General features: G+C 35.4%; 1 pseudogene; it reads left to right on the top strand.

Moving 5' to 3' along the window:
* The first annotated feature begins 5,224 nt into the window (after positions 1–5,224).
* LOC110585484 lies at positions 5,225–5,606 on the top strand (annotated as a pseudogene).
* Positions 5,607–15,145: the final 9,539 nt, after the last annotated feature.

The raw sequence follows: 15,145 nt of genomic DNA, 5'->3' as shown, positions 1-15,145 counted from the left end.
AGAAAAAGAAAATAAAATCTATTGATCAGGAGGAACAAGGATTGGGGACAACAGTGGGTATGACTATTCCATCTGGATTCTTTGCTTCCTAAATCAGCTCTTATAAAACCAGCCCTAAAGCAGACCTGTGTTCACACAGCAGGTATCTGCATCATAAAACCAGCAAAGGGATATGTACTAGCATACCTCTAGCTTGTATGTATACAGACAGGTAGGGCTTAGAAATGACAGTGCGGATGGGGCCCCTGGGTGGCAAGTTGATTAAGTGTCCTCTTGGTTTTGGCTCAGGTCATGATTTCATGGGTCCTGAAATTGAGCCCTGTATGGGGCTTTGTGCTCAGCAGAGAGTCTGCTTAAGTTTCTCTCTGCCGCTTGCTTAGTTCTCTCTCTCTCTTTCTCAGATAAATAAATAAATCTTAAGAAAAAAAAAAAGACGTGAGAGTGGGCACTGACGCAGAAGGAGACCACACTATTTAGGTAAATATTTTTTCGTGTTGTGTATCAGTAGCATGTCAAAGATTTTCTTCACTATCTATACATTAGTTACCCAAAGAGAAAGCACTGTTGTGAATAGCAAAAACAGAAAGGATTGTGAAAAGCTGCTTAGTGGGCCCGTTTTGGAGGGCCAGACCAAATATAAATATGGGTAGAAATAAGGATATGCAGCAGACTCAGCATTATCATCAATGAGACAAAAGAGAAGGGACATGCTGAAGAGCCCTGCTGGTAATGTCCACTTTTGTACTGCTTGGTGGTTGTAGGTTGGCTTCTAATGGAGCAGACTTAGTCATGCCAATCGCATCATGCAGATTCATGGCCAAGATAAAGTGAAAATATTTCCATTGGCCATGAGGGTAATAAAGGAAACTGCTCCTACTTTATATCAAACATTAAGACTGAACATACTTCTACTCTAATAAAAGTGAGTAAACAAAAACAATAAACAACTTGGTGCCTATACCAAAAATCTGCAAAATACGTGAAGGTAAATATAGCACTCAGGTTACAGTAGGAAAATATTTTCTAAAAATACTTAGTACAGGAAGAAGAATATTTGGTATTGAAAACTTTGCTTTATATAAAAAATATCAATAAAACATAGCCCTCTGAAATAAGATAAAGTTGAGAGGATAAGAAAATAGAGTTGAAGTGAACTACACACTTATTTCTCCTGTAGCCATACTTTGCATTTCTGTCTCCATCTTCCTTCACGCTCACCTCCACTCAGCCATTTACTTTCAGGGAAGCTAATTCTATCCTCGAGTATAGGCATGTGGCTGATGCCTCAGGCCTAGCTTTACCAAAGCAGTTTTATGTCCAGGTTCTAGATGCTGATTTGGGTGGGCTCAGGGCTGGCTTCAAAGGGGGCAACGTGTGCAGTTACACAGGGTTGCTGTACTCAGAAGGGACTTGCACTAGGCTTAAGGCTCTGTTGTTGCCATCTTGAAATTCTTAATTCTATATTTGAACTTGTGTTTTGCAAGTCAAGTCAAGGAGACAATGAAGCATGTGTGGGAGCACAGGAGGTACCTGCTCTAAGTGTGTCTGCCACTAGTCGCATATAGCATCTGCAGTGTCTCATGAGCTGAGCACAAAACGCCCGTGGCCCCATGATGTGTGGGAGTTCAGGAAGTCTCAAAGTTAGTACAAGGTGTTTTGTATCTATGACTGAGTGAGAGCACTGACAGCCCCAAGAGGCCATGCTTTCCCTTTAAACCAGACTTTGCTCCAAACAGAAAGAAGGCAGTGGAGTCCTAAGAAATGATTAAGGAATCCATCATATCTTTTCTCACTCATGTAACTTCTCTTATTAGCCAACCACTTACATTAAAAATGATGATATAGAAAAATAAATTAGAAAGATAGAACAAGCCTGTCAGTCTTTTCCTTTCTTACTTATGAATACACTGAAGGTAGAGCGATGGTAGAGTGTATACAGAGCAAGGGGGAAAAAAAAGAGAGAGAGAGAGAGAGAGAGACCAACCAAGAAACAGACTCTTAACTATAGAGAACAAACTGATGGTTACCAGAGGGGATGTCAGTGCGGGGATAGGTGAAATAGGTGATGGGGATTATGGAGTGCACTTGTGCTCAGCACTGGGTGATGTATGGAAGTGCTGAATCACTATATTATACACCTGAAACTAATACAACACTGTATGTTAACTATACTGGAATTAAAATGAAATAAATTTTTAAAAGATTAAAAAAAGAACTAAAATAAAAACATTGGTTTTGTGCAGGTTTTGACAATACTGGTAAGAATAAAATATGTATGCAAATACCACCTATAAATTGTGCAGTTTGGGTGATTTTGCATTAAATCTGTTAAATACTGCTCTATTTGCATTTAAGACTGGCATTGCACAATATAAAGATGAATGGTAAAATGCTTACTCATAATTTAAAGTTTTTATTTTTGTTTACTTAGAATCACATTCAATAGCAAATATAAAACCCCATGACAAATCAAGTAAAGACTACAGGAAAAATGAAAAAGCTTTATATTTTACCACACTTAATAACATTTTTTAAATGACTTTTGAGCTCTTCATTTTCATTTTGCACTGAGCCCCACAAATTACATATCTAATATTGGGTAGGGAAGTATATAATCCAATTTGGGCCAAGAAGACTGTAGATGATGTTTGCTGAGAGCCACCAGGAAAAATGTTTCTTTGCCTTCTGAGTGTTTCTAGAAGAGATGCAACTTCTCTTTCCTTGGACATGTAGCTGCAGAAATATTGGGAAGTACTGAGACCCTAATTAGGATTTACCTTTGGATGAAGGTGACACTATCAGAGGGCAGATAAGAAATCAATAACACCAATAAATACCCATTGAATTGAAGACTAAATGAAGTCAACAGATCTTAAAAAGTTTGAGTAGGGTTTTTTTAAATAAAATTTGTTAACTGATATTGTATAATACTTAGATGAAAAGAGAGCTAGATATAAGTCAGAGGTAATTTAAATACAGAACTAAGAAAAAATTAGAAAATATTGTACAGAAGATAAAATGGTTTAACAGAATCAGAAACTGCATTAAAATAATAAAAAGAAAACTCCACAAGCTGGATAAAGCAAATCAATAATGTGAACAAACTTGAAGTGTTATTTGCAGATGCAGACAATGGCGCAAGCTTAAAACAATGAGAGAAAGTTGATATAGAGGGTAGGTAACAGTTATCCAACATATTTATGATACCTTTTCTAACAATAATCTAAAATATTCTGAGTACAAGGAAGATCCAAATCCTTTCAAAAGAATTAATCAAGTTACAAGCAAAATTAGTAAAATAGATTAGCACTTGAAATAACCTGGTGATATTTTATATCTCAAGAATAAAGAAAGAATGTACAAGCATTGAAGCAGAGAAAAACAGATTATCTTCAAAAGAAGTAAAATCCAGCTACTCAGATTTCCCTTGCCAATAGTAAATGTCAGAAAACAGTGGAGCAATATAAAAATAGTTTTGAGGAAAAGAGTTATGGTTCAAGATTCCTAAACCCAGCCAAGTTGTGATTAGCATGTGAAGTCAACACAAACATACACTGCCATATATAAGACTCAGAAAACTTTCTATCCATAGACTTACTAAAAAATATTTTTCAAAAATGCAATTCAGCCGACCTAACCATGAATCAATATAACCAGTGTCCCCAAGTCCTCTAAACTTTAAGATTACCCTCCTTATGAATGCTCAACTAAGTATTTTTGGAGATTCAATCCAAAGAGTGTGGAGGGAAGATAATGTTCTCCCAAATATTTCTTAGGATCCAAAAGATCTGTTTTATTACATAACTCCCTTTGAACTGTAGCTCTTGCCATCTCTTTCCCATATCTACATGGTATCCCAGATTTTTGCAGTCTGATTTATTTCAAAATACGAATACAAATTTTTTTTATTTCCCAAGCTTTTGCCAACACAAGATTATTACTCAAATGTAGTGACTAATAAAGTTAATAAGGACTTGAGGGCTTCATAAAAGAATGGCAACACAAAAAAGAGAACCTACAATCCACAGAGTTATTTGTTCCTAAATTCCATTGTCCAGTTCCGCCCCTATGTTGCTGGGAATCTTCTCATCACAAATATTAGCCTAAAATCTATTCCTACTCTGCAAGTCGTAAGGCTCAGCCCCGCTCTCACTTTGTATTTCAATCCAGGAAACCAAAATACCAGTTAACAGTAATTTCAGTACATAAGGACATCTACTCTTTAATGTTTATTATTCATGCATTCAATCATAAAACAATTTTTATTTTTATTGTTCAATCTTGCCCTTAAAAATAGTTTTTTATCTCCCACTGCCTTCTTTTGGCCAGCTAATCACTCAATATTTTTCCCCAAAGAGTAAAAGTGTCCTTTTCAAGTAGGTATACTTGCATTTAGACCTTTAGAAATCACACACACACACACACACACACACACCCTGCAGGTTCCTAATTAGATTTTCTTTACTGAGCTCAGTTACCTGTAGAATTCTTTGTTGTGGCTCATGTTCAAAACACTTCTGCTTTTACAGTCTTCCAAGATAGTACATAAATTAAAAAAAAAAAAAACCTATTTGGAATTCTACTCTACTTTGGCAATGTGATCCAAAGAAGATATTTGTTCCCTCCCTTAATAAACTATAGGAATAAAGGCTCTTTCAACTATTTTTATCATTATAAATAATGCTGGCACAAAGAAATTATTTTATTCTTTGCATTGATAAATACAGAATACAGATTTAAGTTTGTAGTTGGTAGAACTGCTAGGAAAAAGGATGTGTATTTTTCAGTAGAGAAAAACAAAGGAAACGTGATCCTTATTAGTAAATACAGAAACATCAAGAGATTATAAACAAAAAGGACAAGATAAGATGACTAATACCAAACATATCAGCTATAACAAAAAACTTTCAAATAGGGTAAAAATTAAAACCCAATTCTGGGCTGTGTCAAAAAAAAACAAAAAAAACAAACAAAAAAACCCCTGAAAAACAAGTAGGAGAAGGACCTAAGCTACAATGTATCCACATTAGGAAACATGTAGCAATTAAAAAGAATTTGGTTATGTTACCTATTCTATTCATTCAAACATGGAATGTTCTTCAAGACATAGTCGATTAAAAATCAAAGTATAGTATCTAAGGCATACTTTCATTTATTTAACACAAAACAAAACTCTGTACTTCATATGTACAAATATATGTAGGCAAATAACCCATTTAGAGAGATGACAGGTGTTACGTCTAAAGAGGGGACTAGAGATGCAAGATGGCAGCCACCACAGGCTCGGACAATTTATGAAAACCAAATATACAGCCTTAAAATAGAATGTGGACCTAAATACCCAGAAGCACCCCCCCTTTGTAAGATTTGTAACAAAAATTAATATGAATGGAGTTAATAGTTCTAATGGAGTGGTGGACCCAAGAGCCATATCAGTGCTAGCAAAATGGCAGAATTCATATAGCATCAAGGTTGTCCTGCAAGGGCTCTGGCGCCTAATGATGTCTAAAGAAAACATGAAACTCCCTCAGCCGCCTGAAGGACAGTGTTACAGCAATTAATCAAAAAGAGAAACCACAGGCCCTCCCCCCCCCCCCCCCCCCCCCCCTAACACACCATTTTCCACAGTAGTACATTTTCTAGAAACGTCTTGTAGACTTCAAAGTACTGGAAAGGAAGCTCCCATTCAAAGGCAATTTATCTTAAGATACTGTAAACGATACTAATTTTTTGTCCATTTGAAATATAAAAGTTGTGTTATAACAAAAAATAAATAAATAAAGAGGGGACTAGAACTAAGTGGGATTCAAGGGGGCATTCATTGGATATGTATTGTTTCTACTTTTTTACAGAGAGAATTTATTTACCTCTTATATTTAAACTTACAAATACATTAAAAAATTTTAAATAGGGACAACAACGCCTATTATTGCTTGAATTAGAAGACTCGTTATTTTAAAATGTTATTGTTTCTTCTAAATGAATTTATAAAATAATGTAATTCCAATCTGAATAGTAACATGAGTTTTTGTTTTGCATTTACATTGTTTCTACTTTTTTTTTCACAGTTAAAAACGTCTGTAAATTATTCTCATTGACCCTTGACTCTGGAGAGAGGACTCGGCGATGAATTCTCTAACATGAAACTTCAAGCTTAATGTTACCCCAATAGGAAATCTTCCTTTGATGCTCAAACAATAGTTCCCCTGTGACAAATGGAGGAGGTGGCTTTTTTTCAAACTATCTATTGTCAGAGATGGAACTTTGTGCTAAGAGAGCGTCTTCATCTCTATGGTACAAATTCTGTGCCTTTCACCAGTAGGTGGTTTGTTTTGTTTTTTAATTCTGTCTGTATTGTTCTCAACAATTCAAAGGGTATATTTTCTCTTCCCACATCAATTTTTCATCTTTATTTTCATTTAGAGGCAAAAGAATATATTTATCCCCCTCAGTAATTTTCTGGATATAAAGCAATAAAGTATATTTTCTCACTTAGTACTTCTAAGACATATAGGCAACATAATTGAATCAAAAGAGATTTGGTGAAACATGCAGTAGGTCTTATCTTTCTATTAAACAAGAATTAGAATGACCATTTGACTGATGAACTGGGGAGAACTGATCCTGTGTCACCATATCCAGGGAATGTTAAGAAGCAGATTAAGAAGCAGACATAGGTTCAGGTCTAAGATGGCCATCTAGGAAGATCCTGAACCTCCCTCCCTCCAGGAACACATCTACAGCTACATATGGAACAATTTCCTCTGGAAAACAAAACAAAAAAAAAAACCTTAAAAACTAGCAGAGTGACTCCTTCACTCATAAGTTAACATGAAAAAAACCACACTGAAGCAGATAGGAAAGGCTGAGAAACAAGCTTGCCATAATTTCCCCCACCCTGCCCTGTGGCCTTTAAGTCCCGCACCTGGGAGGCAGCCCCCAAAATGTCTGACTCTGAAGACCAACAGGGCTTGCGCCCCAGAGATCCATGGTCTGTGGTGAACTGAGGTGAGGGATCTATTAAAGGGCCCTCGCACAGACTCACTGGCCCCAGGGCTCAGCGCAAAAGCAGCCCTTTGAAAACTACCCAGACTATGTGAAAGAGGCTCACTTGCTAATTTTAAACCATCAGACAGAGGCAGAGGGGATACTCTCTGGGGGAAGGAGGCTGGTGGAAGCCAGCTTTGCGCTCCCTGTCTGCCTGCCTTGTTAAAGCTGGCAGGTGTCATCTCTTTTCCCCTTTTCTCTTTTTTGGCAGGTGCTATCTTTGCAGTCCCCATCTACATCCCTCCAGCTGGAGGGCACCATCTTAACACTCTCCCTTGCCACACTACAGATGGCCAGTGTCTCCCAGAAAGGAGCCCCAATTTTTATGACTGCTGCCCAGGGCATACCTTCACATTTCCTGGTTCTGGTGGCCATTGGAGCTTACACTTGTGGTCCCACAGGACTGTATGTATTTGCATTCTTTATTTAAATAAATTTTTTATTCAAGTATAATTAACATACAGTGTTATATTAGTTTCAGATATACAATATAATGATTCAACAATTCTATACATTTCTCAGAGCTCATCAAGATAAGTGTACTCTTAAACTTTTTTTTTGAGATAGAATGGGGGAGGGGCAGAGGGAGAGGGAGAGAATCATAAGTAGGCTCCACCCCCAGCACAGAGCCCGACATGGGGCTCGATCTCACAACCCTGAGATTATGACTTGGGCCAAAATCAAGTCAGATGCTTAACTGATTGAGCCATCCAGGCTCCCCAGGATAAGTGTACTCATAATTATATTTGCATTCTTTAAAAGCTGCTGCCTGAGAGTCTGGCTTCCAATCAGCCTCAATCTAGATACTGACTGAGATCCTCCTCTTTGAGACATTGACTGGTCTTGGTACACCCTCAACTACTGGGAGCTATTAAAAATAAAATAGGCTGCTTTGACAATTACAGAGGCTTGAGAGACAACCAAGAACTATGACAGGGTTGAACTGTAGGTTCATCTCCTACATGAGGCTATTTTAAGACCGGGAGAGATGGTTATTTCATCTAATGCATAAAAACCAACACAGAGAGTCAAGCAAACTGAAGGAACAGAGGTGAATGTTCCAAAAAAAGAACAAGATAAAACTTCAGGGGAGGGGTGGGAAACTTAATGAAACAGATAAGTGATAGTACAATGTTGAATGGCAGTGATGAGAGTAATATCCTTGTCTTGTTCCTGATCTAAGGAAGAAAAGTAGTCATTCTTTTACCATCAAGTATGATGTTTATTTTTTTAAGACTTTATTTATTTGTCAGAGAGAGAATGAGAGTGAGCATAAGCAGGGGGAATGGCAGGCAGAGGGAGAAGCAGGCTCCACGCTGAGCAAGGAGCCCAATGCCGGACTCGATTCCAGGACCCTGGGATCATGACCTGAGCCGAAGGCAGACACTTAACGACTGAGCCACCCAGGTGTCCCAAGTATGATTTTATTAAACATAACCTGATTTTCCTAAGATAAACCCACTACGCCATGTATAATCCTTTATGTATATTGTTGGATTCCATTTGCTAAGATTTTATAAAGAGTTGTGTCCATATTCATGAAGAAGAATGGAATATAGTCTTTTTTCTTACATTTTTCTGTTTTTGGAATAAGCCTAATGTTCCCTGTGGAATGAGTTGGAAAGTATTTATTCCTTTTCAATTTTCTGGAAGAGTTTGTGTAGAATTGGTTTTATTTCTTCCTTGGTTGAATTAAAAAGTAAAGCCATTTGGGCTTGGGCCTTTCTTTTCTTTTTTGGAAGGGTTTTATCTACAAATTTAATTTTTAACAACAGATACGTCTATTGGGGCAATCTATTTCTTGAAAGAACTTTGGTAGTGTGTCTTTAGAGCAATTTATCCATTTCATACAACTTTTAAAATTAATTAGCATAAAGTTGTTCATAGTATTTTATTATTGTTTTAATATCTATAGTGATATCTGTCATTTCTCATTCCTGGTAATTAGTAATTTCCATTTTCTCTATTCTTATTTTTTTTCTGGGGTTTTAAGGCTTATGATTTTATTAATCATCTCAAAGAAGCAGCTTTTGATCTCATGAGTTTTTCTTTTTTTTTTAAGATTTTATTTATTTATTTGAGAGAGAGAGAGAATGAGAGAGAGAACACGAGAGGGGGGAGGGTCACAGGGAGAAGACTCCCTGCTGAGCAAGGATCCCGATGTGGGACTTGATCCTGGGACTCCAGGATCATGACCTGAGCCGAAGGCAGTCACTTAACCAACTGAGCCACCCAGGCGCCCCTCATGAGTTTTTCTTTATGTCTTTTCTATTTTCTGTTTCATTCAGTTCACCTCTTAGTTTTCTTATTTTTTTTTATTTGCTTATTTGGAGTTTAATTTGCTCTTCTTTTTCTAGTTTCAAGAGGTGGGACTGAGGTCATTGTTTTTAGACCATTGTTCTTTCCTTCTGAGAATTATTTTACCTATATCCCACCAATTTTGACAGATTGTTTTCATTTTCATTTAGTTCCAAACATTTTATAATTTTCCTTTGACCAATGAGTTATTTAGAAGTGTTCAGTTTTCAAATATTTGAGGATTTTCCAGACACCTTTTTTGTACTGATTTCTAATTTGATAACATGTGGTCACAGAACAAACTTTCTATGATTTGACTCCTCTTAAATTTAATGAAACTTATTTTATGGCCCAGAATATGAACTTAGTAAATGTTTTACATGTATTTGAAAAAGTTCTGTTTTTGAGTGTATTGTTCTATACAGGCCAGCTAGTTCTGGTTGGTTGATGGCATATTTCTGGTTGGTTGATCAAGTCTTTATACTTGTTGATTTTGTTTCTACTTATCTCAATTATATAGAGAGATCTGTTACGTTTATGACTATATTTGCGGACTTGTCTATTTCTGTTTCCACGTCCATTAGTTTTGGCTTCATGCATTTTGAAGCTCAGTTATTAGATACATACACTAAGGATTGTTACTAAATGAATCAATCACTTATCATTATTACTCTCTTCACCCTTGCTCATATCCATGTTCTGACATCTAACTTGGCTGATGTTAATATAGCCACTTCAGGTTTCCTTTGTTTAGTGATGGCATAGTATGTATATTTCCAGCCTTTTATTTTTTGTCTATGTGTGTCTTCTTACGCAACTAATGAATCATTGAACACTACATCAAAAACTAATGAGGTACTATACAGTGGCTAACTGAACATAATAAAAAAAAATAAAGAAAAAAATATTTACTGAGCACCAACCAAAAAGGAAAGAAAGAAAGAAAGAAAGAAGAAAGAAAGAACACTGTAAAAAAAATAAAGTGAATTGTAGATTCACAGTAAACACATAAGTGTTTTTTAGGGTGGGGGCATAGGCAAATCTATGTGGAGTGCCTCCCAATGTTCTAAAATCATGTAAATTAAAGGGAAAATGGTTGTTTTATTGATTCCTTCATCCTCTGGGCCAGTAGGGGATTAATAACATACTGTAACCCAGAAAAGGAACATGGGTTAAAACTCTTAAACCAAAAACTGTGTGATTTCCATCTTAAATTATGAGAAGTCTGTTGGTTCCATTTCCTGAAACAAAGAAATCTGGAAGCAAGGTTGTCAGGGAGAGGTAACAGAAACTGTGGGGTCTTTTGTTTTGACCCCTGCAAGAGTGAGTAGGTTTGCTTTTTTCTATACAGGACTAGATAATAAATATTTTAGGCTTTGCAGACCATGCAATCTCTGTAGCAACTACTCAACTCTGCCACTGTGATGTAAAATCATCCACATATAACACCTAAAGGAATGAGCATGGCTGTGTTCCAATTAAACTTTATTTATGGTCACTGACATTCAAATTTCACATAATTTTCACATGCCACAAAATATTAATCTTGTTTTGATTTTTCAACCTTTTAAAGTATAGAACTCATTCTTAGCTCAAAAAGGTAGTGGGTCAGATTTGCCCAGTAGGCCAGAGTTTGTGGACTCTTGCGCTAGAATGACAAGTTAATCGCTTCATATAATGATAAGGAATAACCATATCTGTAGGACAACAGGTAGAGTCAGAATCAGAGATAGGAAGATTATGACAACATCAGGGCTGTGAAGAGGGAGAGATGACATGGAAAGGAATGGAATCAAAGGGAAAAATTCTTTGCAAATATAAGTTTTCCCTATAAAAAAGTGAATCAGAGTATCATACAGGTCTCCATGGCACTATACTTTCCTTCCTTCACAGAAGCCTCAACCTCTGCTCAGAGAAACACTATCTCATGTACTAGACCACCCTTTGTGATCTGCAGACCAAATATCATAGTTTGCTTCATATTTTCCTTCTTTCAGCAACCTCAGGTACAAAAACCAACTAGAGATAGTTCTTCTAAAAGCTATGAATCTTAGCTCTCAAAAGATTGCAAGGATCATTCTTTTTTTTCCCCAGAGGACTTAGATGTTCAACATCATACTTAAAAAATTTTAAGTCAGAGACCAAAGCAGAATTTTCTTTTAAATATCAGTTTAAATGTTTCTTTCTATCTAACCCCTCAATTCCCATGTACTTTTCTTTGCCCTGCTATCATTTGGCCTTAAGGGAAACTAAAGAAGAAAAAAGAGTTGACGAAAACAGATTTGGAGTTTTGTAATAGCAGGTGGCAGAGAGTAGAAATAAAGAGGCCAAAATTACCAGATCCTTCTCTATCTTTTTGCCCCCCACCCATACCCCCCGATTTTGTCTCATGATAAAATCTAGTACATTAAAATAAAGGTGGAGTGCTTTGGCCTTTAGGTTTGATGGGACAATGTGTTCAGGTTTTTAAAATTAACAGCTAACTCATGGCCCTAGAGGTTTTTAAAAATTATTAAATCAGTTTTTTTGAAATACTGTAAATTTATTTAAATTTCTGTGTGTGCTGTGTGATATTTCTGGTTCTCGTTCACACTTAAAGCTCTCATTGAGAATAAAACAGTTTTCTGCACTAAACTGTAACATGATTTGGCATTTATATATCCTGTAGGAGAGAGTGAAACACTACCTGCTTTAAATTGTGATATCTAGGAGGGTTTCTGGATATAGTAAAGCCTCAGATACCAGAAAAAATAAAATAAAGATTTTGAAATTGCCTTGCCAAGGCTAAGATTCATATGTCTATTTTTACTCAACACCAAATAAAGGTACCATTTCTAATCCAAGAACTTCACTCTGCTGTCTTCTAGCATATTGACATTTTCCACAGGCATTTCTTGCTTTGCTTGATGTATTTTTTCTAGTTTTCCTTAATATGATATATGAGAATTTTAGTTGCTAAGTATTGATATCAAAAATTTTAAATTATGGTTAAATTGTGGCTAGTCAGCACATTGTCAAAGGTGATTTACTACTTTCAAAGCTTTATTGTACTTGACTTTGATTAAAAAAATAATCTAAATAAAATTTCAAGAACAATTCAGATAATTTTTTAAGTTGTACAATAAAGCAGTGCTCTGAACGTAATATTAAACAGAACTTTTCCAATACTGTAAGAGATCTCCATTGCCTTCCATATGTAGCTGGAAAAAGAATAGTTTTGGTCAAAAGATTTAATTTTCCTATAGCTAAAACATGCTGAAGAATAGCATGATTTCTCTAAGTGCTAAGTTTATTTAATTATTTTGAGGTATTTTGTACATTATAATTCAACTCCAAATTAAAGTAATTCAACCCATTGTGTTTTCAACCAACTGAGGTCAAATTACATCTTTCATAATTATTTTGTATTATAGGTTATTACTTTCTAAGATTACTTACTTGGTTTCAAAACAGAAAACATGGTTACACAGACATGATTACTATGAAAAGAAGATTTTTAAATATTTGATTTCACAAATTCATGAGAAGGTAAAATTTTCATTTTGTTTTGGTTTTCCATTTGCTTCACTTAAATTTTCCCAAATTATGCCAAAAATATTTTCTGGTATTATAATAAATGTCATTTCTGATATTTCAGTGATATCTGTGGTGTAATCTTTACTTTGCCCTACATTTTTTTTTCATGAAACATAAGCAAGAGGAATTCTCACTTTATGAGTAACATATACTTTACCCAGTGAAACACGCAACTGAAGGATGCTGCTAAAGCCAATAGCTTTGAAAGTTTAGGAGAAAATGATTAGAAACTGATCTGAGCAAAACTAACAATATCAGAGTAATAAATTAGGATAAAATAACCAGATCTATCCATGCTTATTCTGCAGAACATCATCTCCTAACATTTACAAAAACACTTAAGCTCTATTCTTGGATTAAGTGACATGTCTGCATTTTACCACTTGTTTAGAATGGACCATTGGTTATATCAATTTCCCAGGATGATTAGACTAAAACCCCCAAATCCAGTCTCAATAACAGCCCTGTTACTCCTATATATCCCATAATCCTAAAAGGAAACACAGAGGTAAAGGTTACAAAAGTGTTTTCTCTGCCACACCATGAAATTTGTCCTACTTGCAAGTGAAAAGACTCCTGTAGGACCCTTTCTTGCCATCAAGAATCCAAATTAGCAACAGCTTGCAATGATAATCAGTTCATTTCAGTGTACTCAAAATGGGCTCATTATTATTAATTTTTGCCAACTCCCAAGCAATTCATGAACCATTTTTAGATTTTCAAAAAGCAGTTCATGAATCAGACAAAAAAAATTTAAAAGGAACCCATCCCACAATGAGATGATGACTCAGAGTCCTTTGCTGTAGCTGTGTCAACTGCCGAGCATCTGAAATCTGATGAGGATGGGGCTGATGGAGAAAAGGCCATGATGAGCATGAAACAATGTGTTGAATTTACATGTTAAAACTTCTTGTTGGTTTTGGCAATTTTTGCTGAGGATTATTGAGAAATCCATAACATCTGGATGTGGGGGAGAAGCTCCACTAAAATGATGAAGTTTATATTGGTCGACAAGACTATAAATGGAAAAGAAAGTAGTTTCTTAACACAGCTGTTTCCAATTTTGTTAACATTTTAGGCCAAATTCATTTGAAAAAAAAAGAAATAACATAAAACTCTAATGTTTGAGATACACTTTACGAGTCTGATTTAATGTACACATGCTGAAGACATTCTTGACTCAAACTAATATATCCAGAGATGGACAGATGAACCAGTGGTCTAAGTCTAGGCCCTAAACCTGCCTTTGAAATGGACACTAGCAAGCCATTTTGCCAAGAAATTTGGATTTCAAAGTCAAATAATCCCTTTAGGTTAATTTGTTTTTAAGTGAAATAAAACCACCAGATTCCTGGCACTGTCTTATGTTTCAATACATATCATATCTTGCATGTCTTAAAATAACTGAAGGGACAGATCATTAATTGAATTTCAAATGAATTAGATATTCTCCATTCTTCCCACTGACTGGGTGACTTCTTATTCATCACCCCTTATTCTTTCTGCACTTTATTTTCTCCCTCTGTAAGATGAAAATTACATAAGACAAATAAAATACATGCAAACATATTTTATGTTCTTGAAAGGAACACAGCATAAGTCAAATACAAATATATATATATATATATATATATATACAGAAATGTACACATTCCTACACAAATATATTTATTTATTTAAATCAATGCTCTCTTTGGCTTCTAAATTCTCATTTTCCTATTATTAGCTTTCTGACTTCGCTTTTCTCATATTTTAGCAGAAAAACTATGGCAAACATTAAAAAATTCTCTATTCCACTTTCTCTTTGCCTCTTATTTCCTTCTTTTCCTTTCCTTTCACTTTTCCTCTATTGAGGTCTTCAAATACCTTTCCAGTGTCTTACACAAAGAATAAAAGCAAAATAGAAAGCTCAAAGACAAATAGGCCTTCCTATGATTTTCATTTATGAACCTCTGAAGTCATTATGCAGTTGAATAAAATGGGAGCAGCATCTTTGTAAAATGTTCTATTAGCTTGTTGATGCTTTTTGGCTAGAGATGACTCTTAAATATTGATGACAATTATAATCTACTTCCTATGCTTTTTTTTTTTTTAGAATTCAAGATTTGGTAGTGGCATGAACATACCAATATCAGTTAGATTTGTTAATTCTCCTTGACATAAGTAAAGTCTGGGATAGCAAGATGTTTTAAAGATCATCAACAATATGATCAATACAGATTGC

Source organism: Neomonachus schauinslandi, chromosome 9 (genome assembly GCF_002201575.2).
Source record: "Neomonachus schauinslandi chromosome 9, ASM220157v2, whole genome shotgun sequence".
NCBI lineage: Eukaryota > Metazoa > Chordata > Mammalia > Carnivora > Phocidae > Neomonachus > Neomonachus schauinslandi.
Note: the sequence above shows the minus strand (reverse complement) of the source record. Positions and strands in the feature narration are given on the sequence as shown.